Source organism: Gasterosteus aculeatus, chromosome 3 (genome assembly GCF_964276395.1).
Source record: "Gasterosteus aculeatus chromosome 3, fGasAcu3.hap1.1, whole genome shotgun sequence".
Taxonomy (NCBI): Eukaryota; Metazoa; Chordata; class Actinopteri; order Perciformes; family Gasterosteidae; genus Gasterosteus; species Gasterosteus aculeatus.
In genome coordinates, this window is record NC_135690.1 from 16495124 (window position 1) to 16504090 (window position 8967).

The 8967-nt window shown below is 54.6% G+C and overlaps 1 protein-coding gene and 1 long non-coding RNA gene across 11 annotated transcripts in view; one reads left to right on the top strand and one right to left on the bottom strand.

The window, feature by feature from the left end:
* The window catches only part of LOC120815791 (zinc finger E-box-binding homeobox 1), a 30648-nt gene that overhangs the window by 19191 nt on the left and 2490 nt on the right, over nucleotides 1-8967 (bottom strand). For 3 of the 10 annotated variants that reach the window (XM_040170761.2, XM_078099724.1, XM_078099730.1), the window contains exon 1: nucleotides 1-4733. This exon is cut by the window's left edge. The exons of the other annotated variants lie outside the window; for them this stretch is intronic. The gene's annotated coding sequence lies outside the window, so the exon portion shown is untranslated. Of the gene's footprint in view, nucleotides 4734-8967 lie in introns of those variants that run through there. 10 annotated transcript variants of the gene reach the window in all.
* Nucleotides 3549-5071, top strand: LOC144405548 (uncharacterized). Its single transcript, XR_013467199.1, has 4 exons — nucleotides 3549-3665; nucleotides 3768-3893; nucleotides 4053-4140; nucleotides 4662-5071. It is a non-coding gene; the product is annotated as an uncharacterized LOC144405548 (long non-coding RNA).

Sequence of the window (8967 nt, forward strand, 5' to 3'; positions counted from 1 at the left end):
TCTTGTTCGATTGCGAAACGACTGTGTGTGTGTGTGTGTGCGTGCTTGTGTGTGTGTGCGTGTGTGTGTGCGTTGCACGTTCACAGTGCTCCATATATCACCTGCATGTGACTCCCTGATTTCATTATGGGCACAAATAGAAATTAGAAAGCTGCACTCGGCTCTTTTCTCCTCGGCCTCAGGTAGCGGAACACGTGTTGGCGTGTTGGCGTGTTGGCGAGGCCCTTTTCTGGCTTACTGTGCTCTGTTTGACCGCAACGTCCTGTCCCATCACTTGACATGCTAATAGACTTCGCCGGCAGAGTACGGCCAACGGATGATCCGTGCATTAAGTCACATGACCGACGGGTTTCGCTCGGCATGCTAATGGTGGTGAGCTCACAGCGGGCCGGTATCTTGGAACCTTTCGCCTGCACGCGTCTGCCGGAGGTGTTTCTTTCTTTTGCAGAAAAGCAAAGTGACTCGATGACGCTTTCTGTTCCCTTTCCTCTCCACCGCTCTCAGCTTTGCTTTACAGGAAAAGGCCTGACCAAGTGAGAGGACCTCTAGAAGACACGTGACAAGCACGGCCACCAGAGCAGAAAGATTCAGGGACACACACACACACACACACACACACACTCTGTGAGCAGCGAACTCACTGGACATCCCCTCCTTTAGTTTACTGCACACACTGCTTAGGAGCAGAGGCTAATTACGCTCCAAAGGAGATGAGGTCTGACCCCAGGAGAAGGTCGGGTAACATGGGGTCCACGCTGAGGAAAGGACATGTGGGAATGGGGGGGTTTCATCTGGGAATCAGCTCCACCCAGGTCTTTTTCCTCCTGCAGGTTTTCTTTAGGTCGGCCCTTCTGTTTTCTATTCAGTTTGATGGACTTGCAAGACCTCCCTCCCTCCCTCCGTCCCTCCCTCTCTCCCTCCTGAGCAACACCAGGGGGACAGAGAGGACAGGGAGGACAGCGTGCAGCCAAGCAGAGAGCCGCGCTGCGGCAATCAGTGCTAAAGAGGTCGGGAAAGGTCGCCGCGCGGCCGCTGGTGCCCGTTGACTGGGAACGAGCCGCGGCCGAGCCTGGAGAGGCCGCCTAACGAGGGGGGGCGGCGGACTGGAGGGGGGGGGCGGAGCCTGACCACATGGCCTTTCGGCGCATGGCACACTGGTAAAGGAAGTCCATGTTGGATTGCTCCACTTTCCCGAACGAGCTGATCTCGGGTTGTTTTTATTTTTATTTTTGGCGCTTCTGTTCTTTTCCCGTCTTCTCTTTTTAACTCAACCCGAATCGATCGAGGACACGAGTAGATGCTCAAAATCAGCCTGTCATCTGGAGCGGGGGGGAGTCCCGCAGTCGGCTTGTTATCTGTGAAATGCGCCGACGCGGCGCCCCCCCCCCCCCCGCCCCCCCAAACAAACGAGAGACGGGAGCAGCGGATGAAGCTTCGGCGCTCCTGGTTGTGCTCTGCAGCTCCCTCCTCTCCTCCTCTGTGGTTGATTGACAGGTAACGAGCAGATCTAGGTCATCTCAACGCTGTGTTTTCAGATTCTCAACATCAGCATCCACCGCGGCGGGTGAACAGCGCCCGTTGGTCCCGCCCATCCGCAGGTGAGACGTCTCGCGCGTCCTGTCAGTCGGATTGGATCCCAGCGCTTCCCCCCCCTTTCCGCTCAGGTAGTGATTTCAAATAAAAGAATGTTTAACAATATTACTCGACTTCTTAAATGTGGTTTGTCGGTGAGAAATTCACAACCACAATGTATTAACTTCTGTTCTATTTATATCTTCATTTCGCTCCCTTGAGTTCTGCACCGACACACCAAAGCAAATCATTTGCATGTGAAACCTACTTGGCATCAAACCAGTTGAAAGAGTCTGCGTGTCCCCTCAGCATCCTAATCAAGCCACGGATGAAGAGCAGACACAGACGCCTCCTCCTCCTCCTCCTCCTCCTGCTGCTGCTTTTCCCACCCAAGTCCCAGGCACCATTCCACCATCACAGTTACCCCCCCATATGTTTGGCGCTGCCTTCTCCTGTATGTCGGGACCTGGCACGAGGCCTCGCCGCTTCTGTCCTCGCTGAATGGAGGCCGAAGTCGGCGAAGGGGAGACGACGGTTCGACTGGACCTCTGGGGGGCGATTTCTGGAGGACGTGATCTTTTCCGAGGAGCGCTCCGGTAAACGAGCCTCAGCTCACCCGTCGGCAGAAACAACGTTCGGCAGAGGCTGAGGAGAGCAGCGAGCGGTAGCCTTTTATCACAGGTGTGTTTATGGAAAGCAGAAACTAACTCGAAGGCAGACGCCAACGAGGAGGTGATCAAACTTCCCATGAGCACAAGTTCATCCATAAACTTCAGCTCTCCGGTTTTGTTTCGACCGCACAAGATGAAAGTGGAACGTGTGAACAAAGCTTTGTGGAGATGATTCTCTACCCATTATCCCGTAAAGCTACGCGACTTTGCTTCAGATGCTGGTCTCTTGTGAAGATGAAGCACGAGATCGATTGAGTTTGTGGCCTCGCAAGCTCCGACTTTCTGGCTCCCTCGACACACGGCCTGAGAGAACGTTGTGCTTCCCTCCCCTCGTCCTCCGTGGGACACGTAGTTAACATATCGAGGTTCGGTGTGCAGACAGATCCTAATATGGATCTGACGCTCGCTCTCTTCTGGCGTTCGGGGGGGGCCTCCGCTCTGCGACGGGTGACTAATGAGCCTCCTCGCAAGCTTCCCTGCAGGCCGGTGAGATTAACTCACGGCATCTGTGAGCTCACCATTAAGACGCCTGCTGCCTGGGCGCCGGAGGGGGGGGGGGAAACCCGGCTAATTCTCTTACATCGATAACCCGAAAGGGGAAAACCTGCAGCTCGGGGCCAAAGTTCTGCTTCGGTCGCACACTCGATGAGGGCAGGAAATTAAAAATACTGCCCGTCGACTTGCTGTGGCTTCTGCCTCCCAAAGTCAACAGCTCACGTGGAGTGACGCCATCTTCGGCAGGTCGCTGCCCCGAAAAAAAACAAAAAAGGTCCTTTCTATGACAATACACGTGGACGCGTAGACTGAGATTAAAGCGGTGGGTTGTGGGCTTGTGTGACCACAGTCATGTGGTTATGGGACCACAGAAAAGCTCATCACCGGTTCATCTGCCCATTATTCTCTCAATAAATCAGCAACTGGAGAATGCATTATTGTTAGGGAACAAAGATGGTGAAATCACACATCGTCACTAAATATTCACTCAGCTAAAACCCCGTTTAGTCATTCCTCTGGAAAACATGGAGGGGATTATTATGCAGCCTGGAGAACCATATGAACTATGAGCCTTAAAGCTTGTGTATGATGACTTACACAGTGACGCATGTTTGCCAGTCAAATGGCACCGTTTGCTTTAATTGAATCAATTATTCCCTCAGAGGTCTCTCATGGCGAGGTCACGTGACCGGGCCGCCTGACTCGGCGACGGACCCGCACATGGGGCTCGGCTCCTGCCTCCATTACGGCGCTGGCGTCACCGCCCGCTCCGTCGGCCCTCCGCCCCGTCCGTCCGCTGCGAGGTGTAATCCGTCGGGGCCGCGTGGCCTCCATTAGCGCGCCTCCGCGGGGACCAGCCGGCCTCTGAAGCGCAGCACTCAGGGAGCCTGGCGCTTTACCCTAACAGCTTCATCAGCTGTGCATCGGGTGAGCCACGCGCACACGCACACGCAAACACGCAACCTCTGGAGGGCCCAATTAGGAGCCATCACCTGTAATTCAATAACAACACTCAGCCCTTTGTTGCAGCCTCTCTTTTGCATCGGCCGTGCGCTTTTTTTTTTAAAAAGGGGGACGACTTCGTCAAAACGCAAATCCAAACGGATCAACGCGTCCTCCAACAGGAGCGACATTTAACAACAACAACAACAACATGTATGTAGATGTATCTGTGTGCAGTGATATACAGATATATAATAATATAAAGCAATCCAATAAACTCAAAGGGAACTCTTTCGCAAATTCACTAACTAACAAAATCTTCTCAAATAATTAAGATTCTAAGTTCAGAATCTCACTTGTTGTTGTTTGTAGACGACAAAATTGACCAATCGCAGTGAAGTAGGCGGACCAGCGGCGGCCGAGAGGCCTTCGAGGGAGAAAGTGGGAGAAAGAGACTCAGGTATTACTCCCATAATGCCTTGCACTAATTCTCTCTTCCACTCCCACCTGTCCTGCTGCTGTACCCGCCGGGGGTCTCTGGGGGGTCTTTAGTGGCCCCTCCTCACACACATGTCCCCCACACACCGACGCATGTCTCCTGAGAGCGCCGGGGCTGCTGGGACCGTCTGTAGGTGTTTGTTCCACCCTTCGAGGACTAATTGGTGTTACAGAGCTTCAGAGTGAAAAACTGTCAGAATCAGCAATCACAAAAATCGCGCGTAAACGTGACTTAAAGAGAACTTGATCTCCAGTGTAATAAACAGGTCGGGTTCTCTGTTCAAGATGTGAACGTGTTTGCAGAACATTCGATTCAAAGGCCGGAACTGTCAAAATCTTTTCTCTTATCTGTCAATCAATTAACAAAGTCGTTAAATCTTGATTCCTAACGACACGCGGCGCTTTTTTCTAAAATGCAGATCAATATTTCGCTGAGGTCAGAATCTTTTATCCACTTCGTCATTCCCTCCCCTTTGTCCCCAGCTCGCCTCCACCTGTTCTCTCTCGGGTTCACCTCCGACACCCGTCAAGCTAAATGAAAGCGAGCTGAGCGAGCGGGAGGGGTGGTGGTGGGGGGGGAGGAGGGCGGCGCCCCCCAGCAGCGGTTCTCACCGGTTCTCCTCTGAGCCCGAGGAGCAGAAGGAGGGGAAGAATAACAACAGAGAATGGAGGATATGCAAATTGTTCCACCACCAAAGAAGACGGGGAGGAGTTTCCCACCGCTCAGTGTGAAAAGCCCCCCCTCGGACCCCCCCCCCAGCCCCTCCCACGCACACAGGACTTTGAATGAGACTCTTTCTTTCGACACACACTGGCCGACATGCACACATAACCCACACAAACAGACCAAAATAATTTAAAAAAGAAAGACTCATTAAAGATTCACGCAAATGCAGCAACACGTTTAAGATGGAACTCCTAACACACACACACACACACACGCACACACACACACACACGCACACAAACACACACACACACACGCACACAAACACACACACGCACACACTGGATGGTCAGCAGCAGAATAAACCGGGCGAGCGGCACACGGTGTTGAATAAAGTTTTAGCTGTCAGCTCGCCGGGGGGTTGGAGGGGGGGTTGGGGGGGGGGGGGGGGGGGGGTCCCTGCAGGTGGCGGCGGGCAGGTTGCCTGCTGGAAACGGGGGGGAGTACGAGAGCTCGGCGCTTCCCCTGAGGTTTGACGCACCGGCGGCGCTGGAGGGAATTCTCAGTTCTGGTTCCACATTTGGCCTTTTTGTTTCGAGCGTGGGAGGCAGCGAGCGAAACGCCACCATCATTTCCAAAAGGCCTTTGAAGTTGAGAGGAGGATTTCGGCTTTACTCTAGTTCACTGTGGAGAAACGTCCTCCGGGCGGTTTAATGTCCGAGGGCTCGGCATTGAGTCGCAGCCAATCATCTCCCCCGTGGGCGGGACGTTACGGCGCCCGCCGCCGCGCTCATGTGGCTCCTGGTGCTCCGTTGACCTCTGACCCCCTCCCGCGGAGGCCCGGCCTCCAACACCTGCGCTGTCGACCGGCGACTTGCGGTTCATACGTTTACCGAAGCCGCGCGCGCCTTGCGCTGACTGACGCGGCGCGTCGCTCTCGGTTCGGTAGTGAATCAAGAGGGCGGCAGCGCTCCGCTTCCGCTAAAACCTCGACTAAAAATAGCTCCCCGCACCGCCGCGGTGATGAGCAGCGGGGACGAACCACACCTGCGTGATAACAAGCACGCCTCCAGCTGACGCTTTCGCTCGCTCAGCCCCGTTCGGGGCTCCTTTGTTGTCGAGGCGACTGAGCCACTTTCGCGTTGAAACGACGCGCTTCGAAAAATCTGGTCGCCCGTCAAGGTGCCTTTTTCATCCACGGCGACGGCGGGAAACCGGCTGATTTGCCCCTAACGGGCGCCCCGTGTGGATGCATGTGGATCCCAAACAAGCGGGCCGCTGTTGTTATGCAAAGCCCCCAGCAAAGTAGCAGTTTCTCACCTTGATGCTGACACACACACACACACACTCTCTCTCTCTCGCACACACACGCACCAACGCACACACACTGCTCAATTAGTCGCAGCAGCAGCACCGGCGTGGACGCACCTCCCCCTCTGGACCATAAAAGGCGATGGGAGGGGTTAATGCTGACTCGCTAAAGACATCCTGTAGTGCTTTGTCATTCCACAGGCCCATTTGTGCAGGGGAAAGACACACACACACACACACACACACACACACACGCGGCCTCAGGCTGTTGGGGCAGAAGGGGAAAGTAGCGTGAATGACCAGTGGTCATGGATCAATTAGCAGCTACTGTTGACCACAAGCACGGCTAACAGCACTCAGGACCCACTTCTTCCCTCCTGACGATCTGCCAACTTGCAGAAGGAACAATTCAAATATTCACCGCACACACAAAAACAGAAGAGAGGTAACCAGGTAACCGCGGCAGCGGTGGCGTTTCAAAGGCTAGCTGTGGTCATTTGGGAAGCAGACCAGCTGACAAATATCACACAAAAGCTCTCGGTTTCTTGGGAGGAATCATTCAGCAACGGAAGAGACAGAAGAGGAAAGACAGAAGAAACGTCTTCAGGGTCGACGGTGAGGTGACCCCCCCCCCCCCCCCCCCCCCCACACCCCACGGAGGTCGTTCTCATAACATCATGCAAAGCTCGCTTGTTCAACGCTGCATTAACGCCGCGTCTGCGGCGGAGCGCTGAATAAATACCGCAAGAGAGGACGCCGCTCGCCTGACGGCATCAAACGCCCGGCGCGCTGATCAAAGCGCCCTCTCGTCCAAAGAGACGGCGGCGCTCCTCCAACGCAGCGATTTCAAAGCGCTTTCAAATCGACAAAAGTGTTTCCCGCCGACCCGGTGGGAAGTTACAGAAAACAACAATGTCCACCCGAGCCGACCAAGACGCATTTCAGACGCGTTCTTCTCGCGGCATCCGCCTCCTCAAAGGCCTCGATTGGCGCTCCGCAGCTGATGGCGGCGGGTCGCTGTTTGGTGTATCTCTGTGCGCGAGGACGACGCCCTCTTACTCCACCGGCGGCCCGGAGAGGAAGGCCGCGGAGCTCTAGAACTACCATGCTGAATTAAAAAAAGAAAAACACGCTCGACAAATATCTCAAGAGCAAAGTGCGACCTTGAGGATTCACGCACTGTGGCAGGCGACACCGACATAACACGACACCTGACCCCCCCCCACCGCGCCCGCAATCCTCCAGGAGGCCCCCGGCGGGTTTGGAGGTGTACCAGCAGTCCCAAGTGTGGGAGCGGGCCGCCGTGTTTATCCTGTCGAGGTATGTTAACACCGTACCGTCTGCACTCCCGTAGTCCCTAAATCGCAGTGTTAGATTACGGCCCAGCTGAGAGCGCGCACGCACGCAAACACGGGCCGCTTTTGAAGCCCGAGGAATGGCGTTGGATGACGGCGCCGTGGCCAAAAGGGGCCGCCGTGGGGACAACCTGCCATTTTCCGGAAGAAGAGGAGGTCGACGTGCGACGGAGCTCAAAGTTCATCCGCGACCAAAAACACCTCGGCATCTCGTGCTGCGGACGCCGCTCCAGCTCACGTATGCCTCAATGAGCGTATTCATTGAGGCAAAAACAAGCAGCGGGAGACAAAAGTGGGCGTGGCGATGGCGAGACGAGCCTCGTCACTCAGGGTGTCAGATGTCGCCGGGTTGGACTTCTGGTGGTCCAGATCAGACGCCCCAAATACACGAAGCCCGGCGTCAAACTAACCGCGTGGCTCATTATGCAAATCACCCAAAAAGACGAGGATTCAAGAGAGTTGAGATGGATGTTGACACCTGGTAGTATTTAGTTTGTGATGTGAGTGATGCAGACTGTTGATCTTAAATGACATGACCTGGAAGAGGATGAATCTCTAACCAGCAGGATAAAATAAAATAAAAACCAGCATAAAATAAAATGCCAACTTTTACAGTGTGTACAGGCTTTTTATCCGGTTAGTTATAACATGTATTTTCACTACTATCTGAAATTCTACAGACAACACGATGAATAAATGTGCCTGAAAAGGTCCGATTCAGAGCTGTCAGGCGATGCGTCTCGATGAAACCCGACATCACCGAAGGTGTTTTTGGTGACAGAACTGTTGTGATTATTACAAGCGAGAGAAATCGGGAGCTTTCGTGGCGTGAACGAGGCTGGTTTGCCACGTCACGGTGACGGCGCACCGGCACGAGCTAGAATGAGAAATAAGAAAATCCAAAAGGGAGCGCCGATAAATCAGGAGGCGCGTTCGAGCGTCCGCGCGCGCTGAATCACGGCACCTTTTCTTTTTTTTTTTTTGCCATCTTGATCGCGCGCCCCGTCACGTGGGCCCCCCACCCCCCCCCCCCCCCCCCCGTTATAATCTCATCTGTAGGTGAGACGTTTGGTGAAATGCAACACAACCACAGCCCCCCGACCCCCCCCCCCACCCCCCTCCCACCAGGTGTGCGCCTCACACCGCGGTGTTGAAAAATACACCTTTTCTATAGGTGTTGCATCACCTTGCGCGTACCTGTCTGTCTCCGTGTCCATGAATTAAATAAATAAATAAAGCCACAACCCCGCCTTCACTGCAGTAACGGTACTGACCGCCATGCCCCCCCCCCCCCCCCCCCCCTCCGCGCGCACCGCCCGGGCTATTGTATAACGAATTACCGCAACACAATAGGTGGAAACGGGAGGTTTTCACGGTGAGCTCCGAGCGCGCTGTTACTGCACACGGTGTGTGTGTGTGGGGGGGGCGGGATAAACCACCTTATGCACCGATGGCT